Below are 24,499 nucleotides of genomic sequence, written 5' to 3' on the forward strand. Positions count from 1 at the left end.
AGCTTGCGCAATAGTCGATTTCTTCCTGTACTTTCTTCACCAGCTACTGTATTTTAAACTAGTTTCTGTGATGTCTTGGGCGAGTCTTATGATTAATGTTTTATTTCTTTATATTTCTTAGATTTCAAATGTAAGCCTGATTCTACATAGACTCATAGTGGAATAAATCCTCTTTTGCGCAAACCCGCCAAAAATTTTTCTTTAGCGCATGCTCAGACTGAGATTCACCCCTTGCCCATGCTCAGTGTAAGGTTTACCTCTTGCGCATGGTCAGTGTAGCTTTTGCTTCTTGCGCGTGCGCGGCCTGCAGTCACGCATGCGCACATCTCTGTTGACTTTGATTTGCTTCGAATAGTGGCGCGAAAAAGCTCAGTGAGTGTGGAGGTTACTCCTCCAGATCGGTGTCGAGAGTATCTTTTCTCGTAATGGTGCAGTGCAATACATGAACTTTAAGGTGTCGATGAACACATCATAAAATTCGTTACGACAAAATTATAAAGAAACATTTACTTCAATGGAGGCAAACTCTCGGTGGTTGATGAACTTGAATTCTGTGATTTTCTTTTCTTTTCGTGGCTGATAAGTGCAAATATCACAACTTTTTTGTGTGTGCAAGTGTTCGAGAGGTTTAAGGTTGACGCTACTTCTTAAACCACTGTGTTTCTCTTTGTTTGTGAGGTAATTATACATCACAGTGAGGTGAAAGGTTGGAGATTTCCTACCATGAAATTAATGAAAGTGCCTTTGGCAAATGATTATATCATACGTAACTAGTGATGGAGGGACATTAAGAAAATTATTATCCTTCCTATAGTGAACCAAGGAAACTAACAGAATTAGAAAAGCTGGATTTATGGAGCAGCCATAGTCATCTCCAGCTCTTCAGTAGGAAACTGCCCATCGCTGACGAACACTTCCCACTGGAGGTCTATAATCACCTCGTTAAGATAAGTAATATCTCATATTGTGTTTTCTATATGGGTTCCGGGACAGGAGTGTCCCTGCTGGAGTAGGTAGAGGTAAACTAGGGGTAGGAGCGCCCTGCTGGAGTAGGTAGAGGTAAACTAGGGGTAGGAGCGTCCTGCTGGAGTAGGTAGAGGTAAACTAGGGGTAGGAGCGTCCTGCTGGAGTAGGTAGAGGTAAACTATGGGTAGGAGCGCCCTGCTGGAGTAGGTAGAGGTAGACTAGCGGTAGGAGCGCCCTGCTGGAGTAGGTAGAGGTAAACTAGGGGTAGGAGCGTCCTGCTGGAGTAGGTAGAGGTAAACTTGGGGTAGGAGTTCCCTGCTGGAGTAGGTAGAGGTAAACTAGGGGTAGGAGCGCCCTGCTGGAGTAGGTAGAGGTAAACTAGGGGTAGGAGCGTCCTGCTGGAGTAGGTAGAGGTAAACTAGGGGTAGGAGCGTCCTGCTGGAGTAGGTAGAGGTAAACTAGGGATAGGAGCCTTTGATTCTGGGGTCAGGTCTGTTACTTGGGTTTACTTGCTCAGGCACAGTAGATCACAAGAGTATCGGTGCACAACCACTGGGGCAATGTTTCACAGCGTCGTTCACGGAACCCTAACAAAGTCATTACTGTCGGACATCACCACAAATAGTATCATGCTCCTGTCATATATAATGAACAACTCAGTCGACACATCGTAACCTTCCATGAAGCGCGCCACATACAACGTTTGTGGTATCGTGCGTCAGCGTGGTATATACACGGTAGCAGCAGCAGTAGCGGGCCACATACAACGTATGTGGTATCGTGGTATATACACGGTAGCAGCAGCAGTAGCGGGGCCACATACAACGTTTGTGGTATCGTGCGTCAGCTTGGTATATACACGGCAGCAGCTGCAGCAGCAGCGGGCCACTATTCAACCTAATTAACCGACCAACTATTTAACCAACCAGCTAAACAACCAACTAGACAACCATTCAACCAACTAAATAACCAACCAACCAACCGAACTAACAAACAAACAAACTAACCAACCAACCAACCAGCCAACCAACCAACCAACTAGATAACCAACCAACCAACTACTCATACATACTTGTATTTCTCACCAAGGCTAAGTTCCATGTGTGTATATACATACGTATGATTAAAGACAAGGTACATATCTATATAGGAGGTTAAGAGACGGGTCGAACGCAGAGTGCAAGTCTCCTGCCGTAACATTCAAGTAAGGAGTGTAAACACTACCTTCTTGTCTATCATGACTAGGTTTCCATTTGCAGTGATATATTGATATCATCATGAATCAGTGGTAGAGGGAGAAGGGATAGCATTAGTTTACTTTGAAATGTTGGGTTTAAGGAGATGCAGGGTATCGGGGAGACAACAGCAGGTGTAGAAGATACTACAAACAGGTGTAGAAGATAATAGTACAACTATCAATACTACAGATACTGTGATGGAATATGTTAATGACTTTCGCCAGAAAATGTAGGGTTGATATATAGACGTTGTACGTAGGTGGGTTGGGTGGATAGGTGTGTGTGGCGTTGTGTAGGTAGATGGGTTGGTTGATGAGTGGGTGGGTCGGCTGGTTGGTTGGTTAGTTGATCATAATAGGAAGTAGTTAATTAATCGCTTAAATTTGTAAGAAATACAAGAGCTACCCCTCTATCCATCGGTCAACTTCGGAAAGAATGATATGTGCATCATAGTATCATAGTTTACGTTATATTATGAGACTACAGTTTTCTCTGAGTTGTTTTCCCATTTTCTTTGCTATACATCACAGTCTGGGTTATGAGCAGGTGCCGCAGTTGCCTTTCTTGTGTAAACATTGAGATCACGTGACCTTAAACCAAAATGGAGTGTGTGTTTGTTACCGACGTCGCCTTTAAATCGTAGGTTTTCGGGTGCTAATTAACTCCTTAAAGATAAGAAAGAGCCATGTGATAAGTATAAGGTGCTATCGATTATAATTAGTGGGTTATTTAAGAGGCTACGGTTATGATAGTGCGTAGGGCAGTGGGTAAAGTTGAGGGGCTGGTGGTAGGCGCCGGTAGATTAGGGAGGCAGAGCCTGGATTGAACTACGCATGATGGTTACCTTTGGCGTAGGGAGGCGCATGGAGGCCTGTATGTATTTTATTGTCTGTTGTGAAATCATGTTAAATAAGGGGTGTTGTAGGTGGTGTGGTTTTAGTTTATTTGTTGAGAAGGCCGAGTGAATGAGATGTGGGGAGGGAGGTGATGGTGTAGGCTATACCTGATGTTGAACATGTAATAAATGTGGATTAGATGATTTATTTATTGAATTATCTTAATAGTAAATGTTGCAGATGATGGAATTAGTTGCTACTGGCTTAATTGTATATTTAATTTGTTAGAGTTTGTGTTGTGTGATAGGGTTATGTTTGTGGCAGTGGCTGCAGATTGGAAATGTACACAGTTCTGTTGAATAAGGTGTTAGGTTTGGATTTGTTGCTCTTTGGTGATACAATTTATCATTTTGACTCCATATTTGTCTTTAATGGAAAGGTTTGGCAAATGTTGGTTGTTATGTAATTCAGAAATAAATTGAGGCTACACATGAATTGTTAGACACTATATTGGCTTTGTAGAGTGTATGGAATTAATCATGAAAAAGGCTATAAATCTCAATATTTGCCTATGTGAAGTAGATTTTATAAGAATTATCGTTTTGTGAAATTAGTGAGTAATTGATGTCAAGGTTAATTTATTTACAAATTGGCCTGCTGTTGTATTGTTTTGATTTATCAAGAGATGCTTAAGAAGAATGATAATGTAAATATTTCTGACTATTTTGAAATTATTAAATAGTGTTGATGGCTGTGTACATCAATGTAGATGTGAGTTTGCCAGTTATTATAATGAAAAACAAATGTTCTAAATGAACTGGACATATGTGAAAATGTCCTCTGAGGTAACCTTACAGCTGAAGAATATTGAATGTGTGGAAAGTGACTGTATATGTAAAAGTGAATGGATATATTGGAACGTTTGGAGGTGAGGTACTTACTTGTTTGTTTCAATATTAATGTGAATATAGTGTCATGAAATATTTGTTTTTTGGTTGTTTTTGTTGATTGACATTTGTGTAGCCTGTTCATAGTATCCAGTGAATGGTGTCGATGGAATATTGAACTTGAAGATATATAATTTTAGTGTTAGGGAGGTCTGGTGATGTTGTGTGTTGGTTTTGAAAGTAATGTAAAGTTGTATATTAGCTTTATTACTTGTATGATAAGTGTATTACATTTTAATGAATGAATGAAGTGGCAAAAATGCATGAAGGGCAGGAAGTGGGTGTTTAAGGGTATAATGTAGGAATGAAAATGTATTGAAAATTTAGAATTTAGATGAGTTAGTGATTGATGTTTTACACTAGTAGTGTGTTTTGAGAATGTATTAACAGATGCAGAAGGTGGATGCAATTATTTTTTTTGTGTGTGAAAGATATGAATGAAGGTGATAGCAGTGAGGGTTCTGTATGTCATAGGTCAATATTGGGTTTGTAATGTAAAATTAAGGAAGATAGTTGTACTGAATGAACATGATCTTTTAAAACTTGACCTGACTTAACATTAGAGGTGAAAAGTCCCAAATCGACAGATGGTAAATAAATGTTTATGTATTATCTGTATCTTTATAAACTCAAGGAAAGTTAATGAAACCTGACAAAAATTCATGTAGGTTGAAAACTATTAGTATCATTTCGACTCCATATTTGTCTTTAATGGAAAGGGTTGGCAAGTGTTGATTGATGTGCAATTCTGAAATAAATTGAGGCTACACATAAATTGTTAGACACTAATTGGCTTTGTAGAGTGTATGGAATTAATCATGAAAAATATTACAAACCTCAGTATTTGCTTATGTGAAGTAGATTTTATAAGAATTTTCGTTTTGTTAAATGAGTAATTGATGTCAAGGTTAATTTATTTACAAATTGGCCTCCTATTGTATTGTTTTGTTGATTTATTATTAGTAGTAGGAATAGTTGTTTTGTTTGTTAATCAGCATTTTGACAGACATTTAATTATCTTTTTAGTAGGAGTGAGTGAAGGGTGTGATTATAATAAATAGATTATGAGAGACAGGCAGGTCGGTAGGTAAGTCTGGAGGATATGTACAATTTGTGTTTCTTGTTAATGTTTTTGAATATTTAATTTTCTATTGACTTAATGTTGGGTTAATTAATTTGACTGTAGTTATTTTTTTTTTTTAGTAAGAGTGAGTGAAGGGTGTGATTATAATATAGCAGTTGAAGATAGAGTATGAGAAGCAGGCAGGTTGGTAGGTAAGTGTGGAGGATATGTAAAATTTGTGTTTCTTGTTAATGTTTTTAAATAATGCATTTTCTGTTTACTTCATGTTATATTGATTAATTTGATTGTAGTTGTTCAATGTTCTTCGAAAATGTTATTGGAAGGAATGGGTATAAATGTATTAAGTGCGACACTTGGTTGTGTTGATGTGATTATTGAAGAATCGCCATATCTATAAATTATTATAATTATTGTACATAAATTGTAATTGAGTTTATTTTTATAGAGGTATTATGGCGTGTTTTGATAATATACTAAGAGATAGACACCACGAGTTGGAGTGATGATTGTGATAAATGATATGAAGTAAGGTGATATTAAACGTGGCTAATATCCTATTGAAATGAATATTTTTTGAAATAATTATACCTGAATAACAGTAGGTATTGAAATGTCAGATGAGTTCACGTTACAGGTGACATGTACCGAATGCAGAGAACTGAATGTAACGTTATGTATTAAGATTATATAACCTCTTGAAGTGTTATTTCACCTCCTGTTGCAGGTGAATTATTATTAGAAATACATTAGCGTAGAGATTGATTTGTTGTCACTGACATTAGTGGCTTTTTAGTGTTACTTATTAAAGACTAGAAACTTTAAGTAGAAAGTGAATCGTGATTAATTTGCGGTTAGGTTATTTTGTTTTTTGTATTGTGTCCTAATAATTCAAATGTTTATTATAAGGTGTATTATTGTCATAATCGTTGTATTAGCTTGTGTATGATTAGCTGTAGTTAATGAAGAGGTGGAAAAGTGCGAGAGGTGAAGACATGCTTATGTTGAGATAATGTAACAGGTATCCTATTTGTCTATTAATTAATTTGTCTATTAATTAATTAATGAAGCAATTGATGTGCTGCATTGGGAGTATCGTATTAGAATATCGTTATGTGCATAAGATGTGTATAGTATGAATAAGAACATCAAATGTCCTGAATGATATGAATTAAGATGATAATAGTCAGGAGTTTGTATGATGTGGCCAATGTTTCTATTGTAATATTGCGTAATATAATGGTATTTAATGAAGAGGAGGTATTAGAATTTACCATGACCTGACGTTGGATGTAGGTGAAATGGAGACAGTGAACATAAGGATTATATATTCTTTGACTATATGTCAAGTGAACATACTGTACTGAAAGGTCCCTTGACCTCACATAACATGTGAATCCTGATTGTAAATATACTTGAATGAAATTTGTGTGTTGCTCTTCGCCATGTGGAGAGACATAGTTTGTATTGTTAGGCAGCCAAGGAAGAGTGTGATGATAAAATATAACTTGTCATAGGATTTGTGTGGTAGGGAGTTTATTGTAGATGTTTAGATTGTCCTTATATTTTTTTTCTTCATGAGTGTGAAATGTTTAATGTGAAGTTGATTATGTAACAATAGAAATAGAAAAATCTTGTACATAAGCTGTATCATTTCTAAATGATTATGTGTATGGTATTACGTACATTAGTTTTGTATTACTGTCTTTCTTGGTTGCTATGATGTTAGATATTTGTGTATGATGAGTTGTGTTTCTGTATAGTGTGAGGTGTGTTAGTGTAATAGAATGAGATGCAACGGTTTGATATTATCCGTTGTATTAACTGTATATTGTGATGTGTTTTATGTAATATGTTGAACTGTATCATGAATATATTATCATGTTTCTCATTTATTAGTAATGTAAGGTTTATTGGATATAGATCGTGATTTATATTGATTTACGGATTTAAGTTATGTGTCGTTTCATTATTGTTATAATATCATTTGTATTAGGTATATATAATCATGTGTATTGAACTACTCTGTAAGTTATGTGAGCGTTTTGCTTGGATTTGTTGAGACATAATTGTTGCACTTATGTAAGTTTGTTCATATGTTTCATTTTGGACACCATCTAAGTGTTTTTTTATGAGATAGTTGAGAAAATGTTCATTGGTTGTTCTTATAGTTGAGATGTTCCTTAAATTGTGAATATGAAATTGAAATAATAATTTGATTATACATTTCTTTGTAGTTAGTGTTGCCATATTCGTTGTGTATAGGTGCAATTTTGTTATGTTAAGTGTATTCGTTTGTTTGATATCTTTGATTACTTGTATGGGATTAATCTTAAATGGCAAGGTAATTATTGTGTGTTCCTCGCGTTTATTTAGTTTTATGAGGTTAAATTGTCTTTGTAATTTGATGATTTGCTGTTGATGTTCATTGGTTACAATTGATTCCAAATCTTTATAAGTTGTCTCGTTATTGGCAATTAGTTTTATTAATGTGTTGATCAATAATGAAGGTTTAGAAATCATGCAGATTTCGATCTTCATTCGTGTCATTAGTTTGATCAGAATGTTGGATTTGTTTCATTTTGTTAGAAATAATATATAGAGTTCCTGTAGTGTGTAAAGGGCAATTATTTTTTCATTCGAATTGGGTCCTGGGAAATGGTGTCAAATGTTGTATAATTGTGTTTGCCTATCATTTTTGATGAAGATTTTGTTATTGTCATTTTTTCAAAATATAGATTTATGTGCATTGTGATGAGATGATAGATGTTTGACCAAATTTTGCTTAGTTTGTAAGATTTGATTAGGTTTGTGCTAGTTATGTAAGTAAGATAAAAAAATGTTGTTAGCTGTTGTTATTTTGTTTGATTACTTGTTGCACGAATACATGTTGATTGGTTAGTCTTGTTCGATGTTGCTCACCTGTTAAATTGCTGCATTTTAATTTTTGATTGTTTAATTTTTAAGATATACTAAGGTTAATGTTTATTATAGTTGTGATGTTAGTGTCTAACATTAATTTTGTGGTTTAGTTTATGAGTTTTGTAATCAAGGGCGAGACGTAGTTTAGTACTGAAATTGTCGGTAATGTCATTATGAAGTGATAAATAATTTTGATAATTTGTTTATTGTGTGTTTAACCTTTATGATTTAACAGTTATATTTTTTGTTTGAAATGTGTGTGCAAAGTCGATGATGAAAGCACATACAAGTTATCCTTGGTAAATGGTTTCAATTGGGATATTCTTAAGTTGGCGGATAATTTGTTTATTGATAATGGGATTTGTAATAATTTCAGATGAAGGATGTAGGTTTATCGCGTTTCGTATCGATGGTTGTTATTTTTGTGTTTGTCAGAGTGAATTTGTTTTGCGTAAAATGTGTTACTTATATTACTCTTGTATTGTTTGAGAATTACTGGTATTTTTTGTATTTGTTACAAAGAGGCTATGGTTTATACTGATGGTCTGCTGTTAGTGTTCGAATATTGAGTGTCGTTGGTGTGTTGATATATCTATATAAACTCACTTGTGTGTTAGGGTGTCTTTTGTTAGTTATTGATTGTGGGGATAATATTTGTCTTATAAAATTTTAGAGGTATTGTGAGAGATGAGAGGGGGGTGTCAATGGTTGTAGTGTAAAGTGTATAGAGTTAGAAATATATGAAAATTGTTTCATTTGATATTAGCTAATGAAATTATACTGCTATAAAATTTAGAACAAACAGTTGGTTTTATTAGTAGTAGTATTAATTTTGATGAACTGAATGTGAGAAGAGTAAAATGATATTGTATAATATAATTAATACAATGTTCCGATAGGAAAACCACATCAAATTAGCCTAATCATGATTATTGTTATGATGAAATGAGAATTTTAATGATGTTTTTTTCTTAAATATAGTTATGCTTGAAAGTAAAGTATTAGTAAAATCCTAGAATTCTTTTAAATATTTGAAAGAAATGTAGATTTTTACTAATACTTTACTTTCAAGCATAACTATATTTAAGAATAAAACATTATTACTGAAATTCTCATTTCATCGTGTATAGTAGCAGTGAAAATCTAGAATCTTTTTTAATATAGTGATGACAGAAAGTATAGTTGTAGTAAAAATCTAGAATTTTTTTTAATATAGTGATGACAGATGTATAGTTGTAGTAAAAATCTAGAACTTTTTTTTCCTATTTTCAGATTTGACGTTGGTGGAGGGCATTATGAAGCTGGCTGCTGCAAGAAGAAGAAGAAGAAGAAGAAGAAGTGTTGCTGGACTTCCTGTCATTCATAAGATTTGATAAATTTGGTAATGGTAATTTTAGTTGATATTTTCGAGCAAATTTAGGAAATATCTATTCTTTATTTTTGTTGGGTGTTGGTGTGATTTGTTAGAGTAGATGAGGAATGGCATGTACATTTCTTTGAATGTTTTCTTTTTTTTTTTTTTTGTGTCGAATTTCCCGTCCTACAGTCATTGAAATTGACGTAATGAGCATATATATATATATATATATATATATATATATATATATATATATATATATATATATATATATATATATATATATATATATATATATATATATATCCCTGGGGACAGGGGGAAAGAATACTTCACATGTATTCCCTGCGTGTCGCAGAAGGCCACCATAAGAGGAGGGAGCGGGAGCTGGAAATTTTGTCAATCAATGACTGCATCATCAATTTCTTCTAATGTTGCAGCACTGAGGTTTGACTGGGGTATACTGGAGTGTATGTATTGTTTAAAATATTCCCAGTTGGAGGTTAGGTCGTCGTGGCTGAGTTGGAATGAATATCGGGGTCGTAGATAAGTGAAAGATGATAGGGAATATGATCACTGGGTTGTGAGTGGGTCTAGTACTGCGAGAGTGTCGTGATGTGTTGGGAAGTTTAGAGAGGAGGATATCATGCTTCGTCCCCCTGCGAGTAGTATAGAAGGTTGGGAAGTGTGATGCAATTTGTATGACTGTGTCATGAAGGAGTTTGTAAATGTGGTTACCTTGTGTGTTAGTGTGATTATAACCAAAGCATGGATGATTTACGTTTGGGTCAGCAATCATGTAGAGTGGAACATTACGTTTGAGGAGTTTTATGAGATTTGGTGTAGTCAGGTATGGGAGTATGGGAGGTTGATATAATGTGGCTATTATGATTTTCCCCGCGTTTGTGTTTACTTCTATAGCTAGTAGGTCAGAGATGAAGTCATCATATAGCTTATTAGAAAGTGTTGTTTCTAATTGCAATCGCTGTTCCGTCTGAGACTGTGTTTATGGGGCTTCTCCTGTGTATCTTGTAACTTGGATGGTTGAGTGATTCATCATCTTTAAGACCATGACTGTTAATAAGGATTACGTCGGGTTTGGTTGCATTATGTATAGGTATTGCACAGACCTGTGCTTGTGTTTATCCAGTTTGATTCGTTTGTGTTGGATGTAGGTATTGCAAAGACCTGTGTTCGTGTTTGTCAAGTTTAATACGTTGTGTTGGGTGTAGGTGTTGCAAAGGCATGTGCCTGTATTTCTCCAGTTTAATACGTTGTGTTGGATTATTGTTAGCGAATTAGCCATGTTGGTGATAAGAGCTTACTTTACGGTTTACTTGATGTAGTTTATTTTGTGTGTGGTGTCGACGTTTGTTGAATCAAGGCAGCCTGTAGATTTTGGAACACATCGTCTTCCAGCATCGCGAAGCAATTACGTAAATGAATGGTGTTGTTATCAGTCATTTCAATCATTTCCTGCTCTCCATCTTTTTTTTTTAGTGTATGTCATCTTTCCTGCAATCCTGTCTAAAGTGTAGTATTAGTTGACTTGTTCCTTTTGGTCATCCGGTAGTTTTTGAAGTATAGATTTTAAGGCCTATATCTGATCCTTTGATATCTTGTTTCCGTTCGATATCCTGATCTTGCAGCTCTTTTTCAGGATCTAAACTGTCGCTCACATTGACCTCCTCATTCTCTTGTGAAGATGTTGTATGTAAAGGTGCCATAATTTTGTGTGAGGGGGGAACTGATGAAACATTTGTCAGTGATTCTTGAAGAGCTGCCAAAATTTTGTCTGGGGGATTTGAAGGAACAACTCTTTTAAAAAGGAAGATAATTTTGGATGAAAGTCTTATTAAGTTGTTGCGAATAGCTGCCTGGTTTTAGGGAATTTCATGATGTTTACGACTTTTCCCTTGTGCTTATTTGTTATTATCTATAATTTCTTGTTGTATTTCTTCTTCATTGTGGACGTCGATGTTGATTGTCTACATTGAAGACGAGCACCGCCTTTAATTCAGGTGGGATTTGTGGAGAGAAGCTCTCATGTTCAAATTGTATGTACGTTTTCCTAATGAAGATTTTGTCCAGCTCCGCTTCATTGCTGGTGATGACAGTGAAGGAGTCAGGAATGAGGATGATTCGTGTTGCGAGAGTACCAATTCTGGAAAGTACTTGAGGAAGTTTATGTCTCTTTGTAGGATCATTTGTGTTGCTAGATTTAATCGTAACTCTAGCCATGGTTATTCATTACAGGGGCAACTATATCTACTAGGGGCCAGGGCCCCGAGTTAACGACACATGATCCCGCTTGGTAACAGGCATCGTAACCCACAGAACAACTTCGTAATTCTATTAGCTAACACTTGGATGCAATCCACTGGCCCTCTAAGGGCCCACCTTTGTGCCAATGGCCGCAGGGTTCAGCTTCAAGCTATTGTAGAAGGACTGTGGTGAATGGCGAAGGAGAGGGAGGAGGTGGTATGTAATGTGTGCTTGGTGGCGGGCGGGCAGCTGCAGACGGTGGTCGTCAGAGGTAGGCTTAATGGTGGCCCGGCGCGTGGGGCCCAGGAGAGGGGTGGCCTGAAGTCGCGTCCTGGGCGTCTGTTCAGTTGTCCTGTAAAGATATATGTATTAGCTTTTGTGTTATAGAACAAGTGTTTTCACCTCTTGCACCTTTATCTTGCCCTCGTGCCAGTTTCTCTTATACATTCCCTAGTCATTTGCACTACTTCTCTGCAAGAATCGTTTAAACACCTCTCTTTTCCCTTTCACTAAGAACCTTGCTTGTTCATCCCACCAGTCACTAACTTTTCCAATCTGTCCATCTTTCTCATGCTACATGCATCTTTTGCGCATCTTTTGCTTCTGTAAATACATCCAATTTCTCCCCCACTCCCCTCACATCATTTGATCTCACTTTTTGTTATTGCACACTCAATCTCTCCTGGTAGTTGGTCACACAAGTCTCCTTTCCAAGCTCACTTACTCTGACCACTGTCTTATCCCCAGCATTTTCTCTTTTCTGGAAAGCTCTACAAATCTTCACCTTCGCCTCCACAAGATAGTGATCAGACACGCCTCCAGCTGCCCCTCGCAGCTCATTAGCATTCAAAAATCTCTCCTTTACACGCCTATCAATTATCACGTAATCCAATAACGCCCTATGACCATCTTTCGTGCTGACATACGTATACTTCTCTCTCTCTCTCTTTTTAAAGCAGGTATTCCCAATGACCAGTACTTTGTCAGCATACAAATCCACAAGCTCTTGAACATTTACAAGACTGAGCACCACATGTATACCAATTATACCCTCGAATGGCACATTACTCACCTCGGCATTCATAATCAATATAACCCGGTGTCGTGCATCAAAGCTGCTAACACACTCACTCAGCTGCTCCCAAAATACTTGCATGTCATGGTCTTTCTCCTCATGACGACAAGGTGCATAGGCACCAATGATCACCCGTCTCTCTCTATGCACTTTGAGTTTTACCCACACCAATCTCTAATGTACTTCTTACCCTCGATCACATACTTCCACAACTCGTGCTTCAGGAGTAGTGCTAGTCTTTCCTTTGCTCTTGTCCTCTCACCAGTCCCTAGTTTACTCCCAAGACATTCCCGAAGCACTCTTCCCCCTTATCCTTGAGGTTAGCTTCACTCACATCCAAAACATCCAGGTTCTTTTCCTCTCACATGCTACCTATCACATGTTTCTTCTCATCTTGGTTACATCCACACACACACACACATTGAGACAGCTCAGTCTGATCCTTAGAGGAGGAGGATGAGCTTTGCCCGTATGACTCATTCTTGTGTTTTTCCCCTTTTAGAAATTTAGATACAAGGAGGGGGTTATATGAAAGTCTGTGTGTGTGTAAAATTGTTTGAAAGAGTAATTGATTGATTACGTTGTGGGTTTACCATGAGAATAATATATTTTTGGTTGATTAGAGTGCTTTTTAAGGGTAATTGTTTGTATGTTTTTGTGTTTAATCAGAGACTATCGCATATAGATTAGTGTTTGGTTAGTTGCATGTATGTTGGATGTTGTATAAGATTTTTAGTAAGAATTTCAACCGTGGCAAGACAGAGTGGGGTAGTGAATATCTTGTGTGTGTAAAAGCTAAAGAGAGGGTGCGTTATTGTGTGTGTGTTATACAGGAATTATGGCACAGATCATTTTTTTTATATCAGTGTGTGATTAAGGTAATATTATGAGTGTGCTTAATGGTGTGTCTTTCTCTCCATGTTTACACGTGAATAGTTTATATACGAGAAAATTATTTTTGGTAAGTTAGGTGTATACGTGTCTCTGAGTGAGATTTGGCGTTTCCTTTAGTGTGACCTGACCTCGTGTAGTACTGATGGGTGTGGTGGGTAAAGTTTAGGTGAGGGAGTGTGTCCGTCACATCATAGAGAAGAGTGATGATATACCAAGGTCATTCATGATAGTTTAATCGTAGATTTATTTTAAATCATTTTGTCAGTCAAATCATATCACGTTTTTCATGTTGGTTTGTGGTTGAGCGTGACCTGTTTGTAACATAGGTAATCATGGATTTTGTTGATTACGGAATATGTTTTACATTTGTATTACGTGATTAATGATGCATGTGTGATAAACATTTAAAGGCTAAAAGGGTTGATTTATGTGTAAAATCGACTTTATAAGGAAAGGTTTTAATACATGACAACGAAATATTTGAAAGGGAAATTTATTCAACTCATCACACACATGTATGCTTTACGATTGTTCATTATTCAGGAACTTGCACGTAATTTGAATAAGGATCCCGTACTCTGATGTGATGAATGAACACAAGTTGTATCTTTGTTGAACGTATGTTGACACAGCTGTAAAGATGGGGAACGTGGGTGGCTACGGGTTAGGTATACGAGTTTTTTTGAGTCTTAGCTGTGACGTGAAAGGGAAAAGTGTGTCTTGTTCTTAAGAAAGCCTGGGGCAGAGGATGGTGGCTTTTAAGTGTAATGATGTACTGAGTTAGTGTTAGTGAAGGCCATGTTCCGTGATGAAGGGGTTGATGTACTGAGTTAGTGAAGGCCATGTTTCATGATGAAGGGGTTGATGTACTGAGTTAGTGTTAGTGAAGGCCATGTTTCATGATGAAGGTGTTGATGTATTGAGTTAGTGTTAGTGAAGGCCATGTTCCGTGATGAAGGGGTTGATGTACTGAGTTAGTGAAGGCCATGTTTCATGATGAAGGGGTTGATGTACTGAGTTAATGTTAGTGAAGGCCATGTTCCGTGATGAAGGGGTTGATGTGATGAGTTAGTGTTAGTGAAGGCCATGTTCCGTGATGAAGGCGTTGATGTGATGAGTTAGTGAAGGCCATGCATGTTCCTATGTCGAAGGATATGATTTTGGTGTGTCGCGTACAAAGTCTGGAGAGAGTATGGTGGGTATTGTGTTAATGTTGTTATGGTAAGATTCGTATTAAAAACTGAAGGTGGTTTTAGTTTGTGGTGTCGTGTCTGTCAAAGGAGGTAATGCGTAATTTGTAAATTTTTGTTATATTTGTTGAAATTTTTGTTTGGGTGTGTCATTGAAATGAGTATATATATATTTTGATTTTGCATTGTAAGCAAATAGTTCAGTTAAATATTGTTTAATGGCTGTTTGTGGGTAAATTCGTGTTATGTGGTGTATGTGCAAATAAGTGTCTGACTTCACTGTTAAAAATGTATTGGTGTAATATTTTTTGTGTGTGTTGTCAAGAGGGTATTGTAAAGGCTTTTACTACTGACTCGTCCTTTTTTGTATTAGCATGTTTTTTAATCGTCTGTATTTTTTATACTTTTGCTTTGTGCCGCTTTGGGTTTGTTGAGTCAAGTGAATAAAATGTAAAGTTTTAATGTGAATGTAGGTTGACGTAGTCAGTAGTGTTAGTGTTGTACTTAAGCTGTATTATATGTACGTGAGTTACACAGTGCTGTTACTCTCATTTTCTTCATTGTAATATATATTTGTACAGTTTAAGTCGGTCATAGGAAAGTCAATAAGGAATTGGTTTATTTTTGTATTGGTTCATATATTTCATATTCCAAATATGATGGATGTAAAGGAGATATAGACAAGTATTTTATCTTAAATGTGTAGTAGTCAAAAATTGTTGTGGAGTCCAATGAAGGAAGGGAGTTTTTAAGTGATAGACGTATAGTTCAATTTCTTTGTGTTTAATAGATGGACGTATATTATAAATGGTAAATTAAAGAGGTGATGTATCATATTACAGTATTCCAATAAGGGTAATGTGTCATTGTTATTATTTATAAAAGAGTAATGAAACGTTAATTTATACGTTAACTAAAGAAAGTATTGTAATAACTTGAGTGAGATGGAGTATAATGTTTGTGTGTTTGTTGGTTTGTGTGTGGTTAAGATGGTGGGAGATGTTGGTTTGTCCGAATGTACGTGGCCTTTTCCTTTTGGTAGGCACGTTGGTTGGTTTTCATATATGGTATGTCGATGTTTGTTCAGTGTGTTGCGAGATGCAGTGAAACTGTTGTGAAGATGGCGTGGTCATTTTATGTATGTGTGAGGTGGGTATTCACGTATGGTGTTGATGAAATTGTCTTTATTTTTTTTCTTATGTGTGATTGTTGTAAATTAGGGAGGTCTTTGGTATTAGGTTGGTGTTGGTCATTGAATTTGTTATATTTTTTCGCCTTGCCTAATGTCCAGCATGCAGTGGGTACAGTGCTTGGTGATAGCACACGTAGCTTATGATGAGGGCGTCAATATCTTGTCAAGTAATGGAGTGGTGGACGTCGTAATTCCTGTTTTTGTTATGCTTGTATGGTGGCTCCAGTAACATGGGGACCATCTACCACAGGGATATGGCCTTGTAGGGGTCCACGAGATTCCCCAGGATGTTGGTGTAGATTGTGCTTGACCTGTTGCAGGGTCAATAGAAGATACACTTTGAGATGGGTACAAGCTCCGTGTGTTTTGTGGAGGAGGCCTCAGATGGGAATATCATGACGATGGTTTTGGAAGGTGGATCCCGATATTCCTTCATGTGTCTGGATCACTGAGCAGCCGTCTGTGAAGTTTGTTAGAGCTTGAGTAGGTATTGCAGTGGCCATGGCTTTCAAAGGCAGGTGTAGGGTGTCTGACTTGATAGATGTGAGTGGAGAGGTGACTGCTGTATCGTGGAGTAGTTGTATGACAGCTTTGAGATGGGAGTATGACCCTGGGTGTGGAAGGCAGTGCTCGACCTTTCCTCATATGTGTGTGGTTCGATGAGCCGTGTGTGAAGTATGCAACAGCTTCAGCAGGTGTTGCTGGTATAGGCTTGCTTCTGAACTTGATGTTCTCCCAAAGATGTGAGTGCAAAGGTGGCTGGTGTAGGGTGCCATTGGGGGTGTAAAGTGTACCGATGGTGTGGTGTATCGTGCATGTACAGTATGGAGGTGGAAGGTTGGATGGCATCGGTCGCCTCGTATGTCGAGGAGGCTGCTTTTAGCGTTTGAGGTGATGTTAAGGTGGGTGGTGTCGTATGTGCTTGAGTTTAGGTTCTTAGTGGTGTCAGTGAAGATTACATGTGGATGTTGTAGATGCTGGTTCTTATGGGAGGTGGTAGCATTGTCGTGAGTGGGTGATTTTTGATGAAGTTTTATGCTTGTCATTATAGGCCTCTGTGAGCATAATAAAGCTTATGCTTTAGCCAAAGTTGTTGAGAATAACGTTGAGTTGTCAATTAAGTGGTCCAAAGTGTAATTTGGAGGGAAGTAATTGAGCTCTTTGAGGGACGGAGACGAGTTCAAATGAGTAGAATTATTTGCAGAGATGTGTACATTAAAATATTGAGAAATTATCAAGATAAGAGTACATGATAATGTAAGTGGCAGATTAAGTGTAGACTATTGGTGGTTTGATGTAACTTTACGGAGATGTTAACTGTTTGAATGTTGAAGTCTGTGGTCAAAGAATTTTACACAATGTTGAAGAGTATGTGTTAGAATGTGAAGGAATAGAGGCTTTTAGAGAGGGATGTAAAGAAACCGTCGATACACTGTATTGTTAACAAGAAGATACCTGAAATTTTAGATTTGTACCTGTAAAAGTTAGCACATGAAAGTATGTAATGAATTACGAATTGTAACATGTTATGCAATATGAAGGCAATGGGGTGTGAGTAAGAGGCTTTTTGATAGCTGTAATTAATTGATTCATGGTACGGCTCACAGGATGAGGATGGGGTAGACAATATAGTTGGCGGGCATACCAGCACAAATGAATTAGGGCAGTGAGTGATGGTAGGTACAGTAGCGTAGGAACGATGCGGAGGTGGAGTAGTAGTAGTATTAGGTGGTGAGCATGCCCGTATTAGCCTCAGCGAATGGGCTAGGCAGCGATATCATGATGTCCTTTGGTGTCTTTTATGTTGGTTGTGTGAGATAGTGAAGGTAAAAGGCAAGTTTGAAGATAGATATTGGCGGGTGCCGAGCCCGGCTATGGGCGTTGGTTGAATTGGAGAGGTTGGCGTGTGGCGTGGTGGAGTGTAGGGTTATCTCTGTTGATTTGTTAGAGTTGATGTTGAAGTTTATTGTGTTCGAGTCGTTTTGGACGAGGTTGAGGGAGTGTTGGGTAATGTTTGGCGGCGTTGCACTGTCAAATGGAGATGGTTGGTGGGCGTAGAAGTGGAGCATAATCGGAGGTTGGCTTGAAGGGGAGGTTAATTATTTCGTTGTGTAAATGAATCTAGTCTGTGATTGTCTCGTGTTGTTGGTGATACTCTTATGTGTGATGTATTGTCTTTAAAGAAGTTGTCACTTGGCTGGTTTTAGTGTTGTACATTTTTTTGATTAGTGCAGACGGAGAGTGGTGTGTGTGTGGCAAAGTGGTGAGAGAAGGCTGTATTTGGTATTTGCCTAAGTGTTTTATGGAGTGTTAGAATAAGGTAGAGGTATTTCTTTCCTTTTTTTATTTTGCCTGATTATATGTGTCTATTTAGGGGATATCTATATTTTGTGTATTTATCTATTTTTTCATCGTTATTGATGTGAAGTCGTTCAGTGGATATGTTACGAATCGTAGGGGCGAGACGACATGGAGTGTGTGTGTGTATGGTTTTAGTTAAGCACAGGGCAAGAAATAAATGTGTATAGTTTTGTTGTGTACTTGACAGGTATAGGTAGAAACGTTTTTTTTTGTGTATTTATTACTAATTACATAATGAATGGCATAAAATGACATATGAATCTTGTTGAATACTGCAATGATTTACTAATTATAATGTTGAAATATTTGTATTTTCAGATGTGACGTAAAAGCGAGGGCTGTGCTGCAATAGTGAATCTAATGGTGTAGAGTAAGTGAAATAGAATATTTGTTATCATTATAATGAGTATTATATAGATAACTGTTGTTAACCAATGTGAACAACGTATACATTGGATATAATAAGTACATGGGAATATCGAATCAAAAGTTATCCACACCTGTTTTCCCATGTACATATCTAGTGTATACTTTGTTCACATTGTTTAACAACTATAATCATATATAATATACTCATTATAATGATACTAAATAGAAGTGTATATATATATATATATATATATATATAGAGAGAGAGAGAGAGAGAGAGAGAGAGAAACGCGCACCTACAAAGGACATCAAACCTCCAACAGCCAGGATCGAGCACAGGACCCCTATGCCACAGGCTGGAATGCTACTGGATTATATATATATATATATATATATATATATATATATATATATATATATATATATATATATATATATATAAAATATATATGTAATATATATATGATATAAATATATAATTATAATATAAATATATAATAAATATATATATATATATATATAATATATATAAAATTGTTGAGATAGAAAAAAATGTAACCATAAGGTTAGCCTTGTAAAAAATAAAATATAATTTGATGCTGCTGAACCGCAATTCCACCAAATGTAAGCAAGAGTATATAACCTTGCAAGAATTTGGAATTTGTCTGTAGTCTGTTGTTAAATCCAATAATGTTCTTGAATAAGCAGCATTTTGAGTTGCCAGAAGGTGATATCTGTTCTTGAATCCAATAATGTTCTTGAATAAGCAGCATTTTGAGTTGCCAGAAGGTGAAATCTGTTGTTAAATCCAATGTTCTTGAATAAGAAGCATTTTGAGTTGCAAGAAGGTGAGATCTGTTCTTGAATCCAATAATGTTCTTGAATAAGAAGCATTTTGAGTTGCCAGAAGGTGAGATCTGTTCTTGAATCCAATAATGTTCTTGAATCCAATAATGTTCTTGAATAATAAGCATTTTGAGTTGCCAGAAGGTGAGATCTGTTGTTGAATCCAATAATGTTCTTGAGTAAGAAGCATTTTGAGTTGCCAGAAGGTGAGATCTGTTGTTGAATCCAATAATGTTCTTGAATAAGAAGCATTTTGAGTTGCCACAAGGTGAGATCTGAAAAGAAAGCAAAATTTTTAGGTAGTTTGTACTTGGATGTCAAATCTAGTATTAATCTATTTGGTACACATGAAAAGGCACATTTCTTTAATTTTTCACTTACCTACACCAAAGTTAACTTCAATAAATATTTCGATTTTATATGTGTGTATATATGTATTGCATTTATGTTGCTTAAAATCAATAAAATTTAGTAAACTGTCTTTCATTTTTCATTTACAAAAGTACTATCAATAAATTATGTATAGTAATTTTCATCCCAAAACAAGTACATTTTTACTTTTCCAGCCTGGCCAAGCACCATCCCCTCACCTAAACAGAAAAATAATAATTTTCACCCAAAAATTTCTAATGCACAACACAAATCCATTCACTACAAGTACCCTATATTCCAGAAACATCCCCATTTCATCCTATTTTCTTTCCTATAATTACACTTTCTCCTTGACATTATCATTTAATAACCAAAACATCAAACATTAATTACTTACTTTATGCATCCTTTGTACTTTCTAGTCCTACAGTGAATTAAGAACAAATAGCTGTTCGAGATTGTCGATTTTTCACGACAGACCCAATGTTATTAGCTTATTAGTACAATAATTTTCACCTTAGTGGTACGATAATTTTCCTTTAAAACAATCTTATACAGACTTATACAGATATACACTTATACAGACATACCTAATATACCATCCCTTTAGTCCTCTTTGTCACTTACACGAGTCCAATAAGTATATAAGAAACCTACTTGTAATTCCTATCCTTCTACTTACTTAACATATTTCAATACCATCTCTTAAGTAAAGGATTGCCACCTAAAATACCAATAAGGCCAATGCCCTCCAGTCCTATCTAATACCAATAACTTTATACACACATAATAACACAAAAGTACATGTCAGTTACCTACATAAACCATAACATGATAACAACAGCACAATCACATCAGAATAAATGTTGGGGAGATTAAAAACATGGAGGTTAAATCATGGATCATGAAAAATGAAGGATTTATAGGATGATGAGAAAAGAATAAATGTTAGGGAGATTAAAACATGGGAAGGTTAAGTTATGAATTATGAAAAACGAAAGAAGTATAGGAAGGTGAGAAAAGAATAATTAAAGATATGGGGAGATTAAACACATGGGGAGGTTAAATCATGAATCATGAAAAATAAAGGAATTATAGGAAGGTGAGAAAAGAATAAATGGGGAGATTAAAAAGATGGGGAGGTTAAATCATGAAATATGAAGAATGAAGGAATTATAAGGTGGGAAAAGAATAAATGTTGGGAGATTAAAAACATGGGGAGGATAAAACTTGAATTATGAAAAATGAAGGAATTATAGGAAGCTGAGAAAAGAATAAATGGGGAGATTCAAAATATGGGGAGATTAAAAACATGGGGAGGTTAAATCATGAATTATGAAAAATGAAGGAATTATAGGGAGGTGAGAAAAGAATATATGTTGGGGAGATTAAAAACATGGGGAGGTTAAATCTAGAATCAGAAAAATAAAGAAATTATAGGAAGGTGAGAAAACAAGTGTTGGGAGATTGAAAATATGGGGAGACTAAAAGGAATTATGGGAAGGTGAGAAAAGACTAAATGTTGGGAGATAAAAAAATGGGGAGATTAAATCTTGGACTATGAAAATTGAAGGAATTATAGGAAGGTGACAAAAGAATAAATATGGGGAGATTAAAAACATGGGGAGGTTAAATCATGAATTATAAAAAATAAAGGAATTATAGGAAGGTGACAAGCGAATAAATGGGGAGATTAAGAAAAATGGGAGATTAAAAAAATAGGGTTAAATCATGAGTTCTGAAAAACGAAGGAAGTATAGGAAGGCGAGGAAAGAATAAATGTTGGGGCGATTAAAGATACGGGGAGATTAAAAACATGGGGAGGTTAAATCATGAATTATGAAAAATAAAGGATTTATAGGAAGGTGAGAAAAGAATAAATGGGGTGATTAAAAAGATGGGGAGGTTAAATTATGAAATATGAAGAATGAAGGAATCGTAAAGTGGGAAAAGAATAAATGTTGGGAGATTAAAAACATGGGGAGGTTAAAACTTGAATTATGAAAAATGAAGGAATTATAGGAAGCTGAGAAAAGAATGAATGTGGGGAGATTCAAAACATGGGGAGATTAAAAACATGGGGAGGTTAAATCATGAAATATGATGAATGAAGGAATTATAAGGTGGGAAAACAATAAATGTTGGGGAGATTAAAAAAGTGGGGAGCTTAAAACGAATTATGAAAATGAAGGATTTATAGGTAGGTGAGAAAAGAATAAATGTTGGGTGATTAAAAATATGGGGAGATTAAAATCATGGGGAGATCAAAGCTTGAATCATAAAAAATGAGGGAATTATAGGAAGATCAGAAAAGAATCAATGTTGGGGAGATTAGATATATGGGGAGATTAAAAACAGGGGGGGTTAAATCATGAATTATTAAAAATAAAGGAAGTATAGGAAAGTGAGAAAAGAATAAATGCTGGGGAGATTAGAAATATGGGGAGATTAAAAACATGGGGAGGTTAAATCTTGAATCATGAAAAATGAAGGAATTATGTGAGAAAAAAATAAGCGTTGGGGACATTAGAAATATGGGGAGATTAAAAACATGGGGAGTTAAATAATGAATTATGAAAAATGAAGGAATTATAGGAAGGTGAGAAAAGAATAAATGTTGGGAGATTAAAAATATGGGGAGATTAAAAACGTGGGGAGGTTAAAACACGAATTATGAGAAATGAAGGAATTATAAGAAGCTAAGAAAAGAATAAATGTTGGGGATATTAAAAATATGGGGAGATTAAAAACATGGGGAGGTTAAATCATAAATTATGAAAAATGGAGGAATTATAGGAAGGTGAGAAAGAATGAATATTGGGGAGATTACAAATATGGGGAGATTAAAACATGGGGAGGTTAAATCATGAATTATTAAAAATAAAGGAAGTATAGGAAAGTGAGAAGAGTAAATGATGGGGAGATTAGAAATATGGGGAGATTAAAAACATGGGGAGGTTAAATCTTGAATCATGAAAAATGGAGGAATTATAGGAAGGTGAGAAAGAATGAATATTGGAGAGATTAAAAATATGGGGAGATTAAAAACATGGGGAGGTTAAAACTTGAATTATGAAAAATGAAGGAATTATAGGAAGCTGAGAAAAGAATAAATGTGGGGGAGATTCAAAATATGGGGAGATTAAAAACATGGGGAGGTTAAATCATGAATTATGAAGAATGAAGGAATTATAAGGTGGGAAAACAATAAATGTTGGGGAGATTAAAAAAATGGGGAGCTTAAAACGAATTATGAAAAATGAAGGATTTATAGGTAGGTGAGAAAAGAATAAATGTTGGGTGATTAAAAATATGGGAAGATTAAAAACATGGGGAGATTAAAAGTATGGGGAGATTAAAAACATGGGGAGATCAAAGCCTGAATCATAAGAAATGAGGGAATTATAGGAAGATCAGAAAAATAAATGTTGGGGAGATTAGATATATGGGGAGATTAGATATATGGGGAGATTAAAAACATGGGGGGTTAAATCATGAATTATTAAAAATAAAGGAAGTATAGGAAAGTGAGAAAAGAGTAAATGCTGTGGAGATTAGAAATATGGGGAGATTAAAAACATGGGGAGGTTAAATCTTGAATCATGAAAAATGAAGGAATTATGTGAGAAAAAGATAAGCGTTGGGGAGATTAAAGATAGGGGGAGATTAAAAACATGGGGAGGTTTAATAGTGAATTATGATAAATGGAGGAATTATAGGAAGGTGAGAAAGAATGAATATTGGGGAGATTAAAAATATGGGGAGATTAAAAACATGGGGAGGTTAAAACTTGAATTATGAAAAATGAAGGAATTATAGGAAGCTGAGAAAAGAATAAATGTGGGGGAGATTCAAAATATGGGGAGATTAAAAACATGGGGAGGTTAAATCATGAATTATGAAGAATGAAGGAATTATAAGGTGGGAAAACAATAAATGTTGGGGAGATTAAAAAAATGGGGAGCTTAAAACGAATTATGAAAAATGAAGGATTTATAGGTAGGTGAGAAAAGAATAAATGTTGGGTGATTAAAAATATGGGAAGATTAAAAACATGGGGAGATTAAAAGTATGGGGAGATTAAAAACATGGGGAGATCAAAGCTTGAATCATAAAAAATGAGGGAATTATAGGAAGATCAGAAAAAAATAAATGTTGGGGAGATTAGATATATGGGGAGATTAAAAACATGGGGAGGTTAAATCTTGAATCATGAAAAATGAAGGAATTATGTGAGAAAAAGATAAGCGTTGGGACGATTAAAAATAGGGGGAGATTAAAAACATGGGGAGGTTAAATAATGAATTGTGAAAAATGGAGGAATTTTAGGAAGGTGAGAATTAATGAATATTGGGGAGATTAAAAATATGGGGAGATTAAAAACATGGGGAGGTTAAAACTTGAATTATGAAAAATGAAGGAATTATAGGAAGCTGAGAAAAGAATAAATGTTGGGGAGATTCAAAATATGGGGAGATTAAACCATGGGGAGGTTAAATCATGAATTATGAAGAATGAAGGAATTATAAGGAGGGAAAACAATAAATGTTGGGGAGATTAAAAACAAGGGGAGCTTAAAACGAATTAT

The 24,499-nt window shown here is 35.7% G+C and overlaps 1 long non-coding RNA gene across 1 annotated transcript; it reads left to right on the forward strand.

The window, feature by feature from the left end:
- Window positions 1-2,773: 2,773 nt before the first annotated feature.
- Window positions 2,774-20,020, forward strand: LOC139757831 (uncharacterized). The gene is made up of 3 exons (XR_011714711.1): window positions 2,774-2,843; window positions 9,263-9,371; window positions 18,643-20,020. It is a non-coding gene; the product is annotated as an uncharacterized lncRNA (long non-coding RNA).
- The last annotated feature ends 4,479 nt before the right edge of the window (window positions 20,021-24,499 follow it).

The sequence above is a fragment of the Panulirus ornatus genome, chromosome 28 (assembly GCF_036320965.1).
Source record: "Panulirus ornatus isolate Po-2019 chromosome 28, ASM3632096v1, whole genome shotgun sequence".
Classification (NCBI taxonomy): Eukaryota; Metazoa; Arthropoda; class Malacostraca; order Decapoda; family Palinuridae; genus Panulirus; species Panulirus ornatus.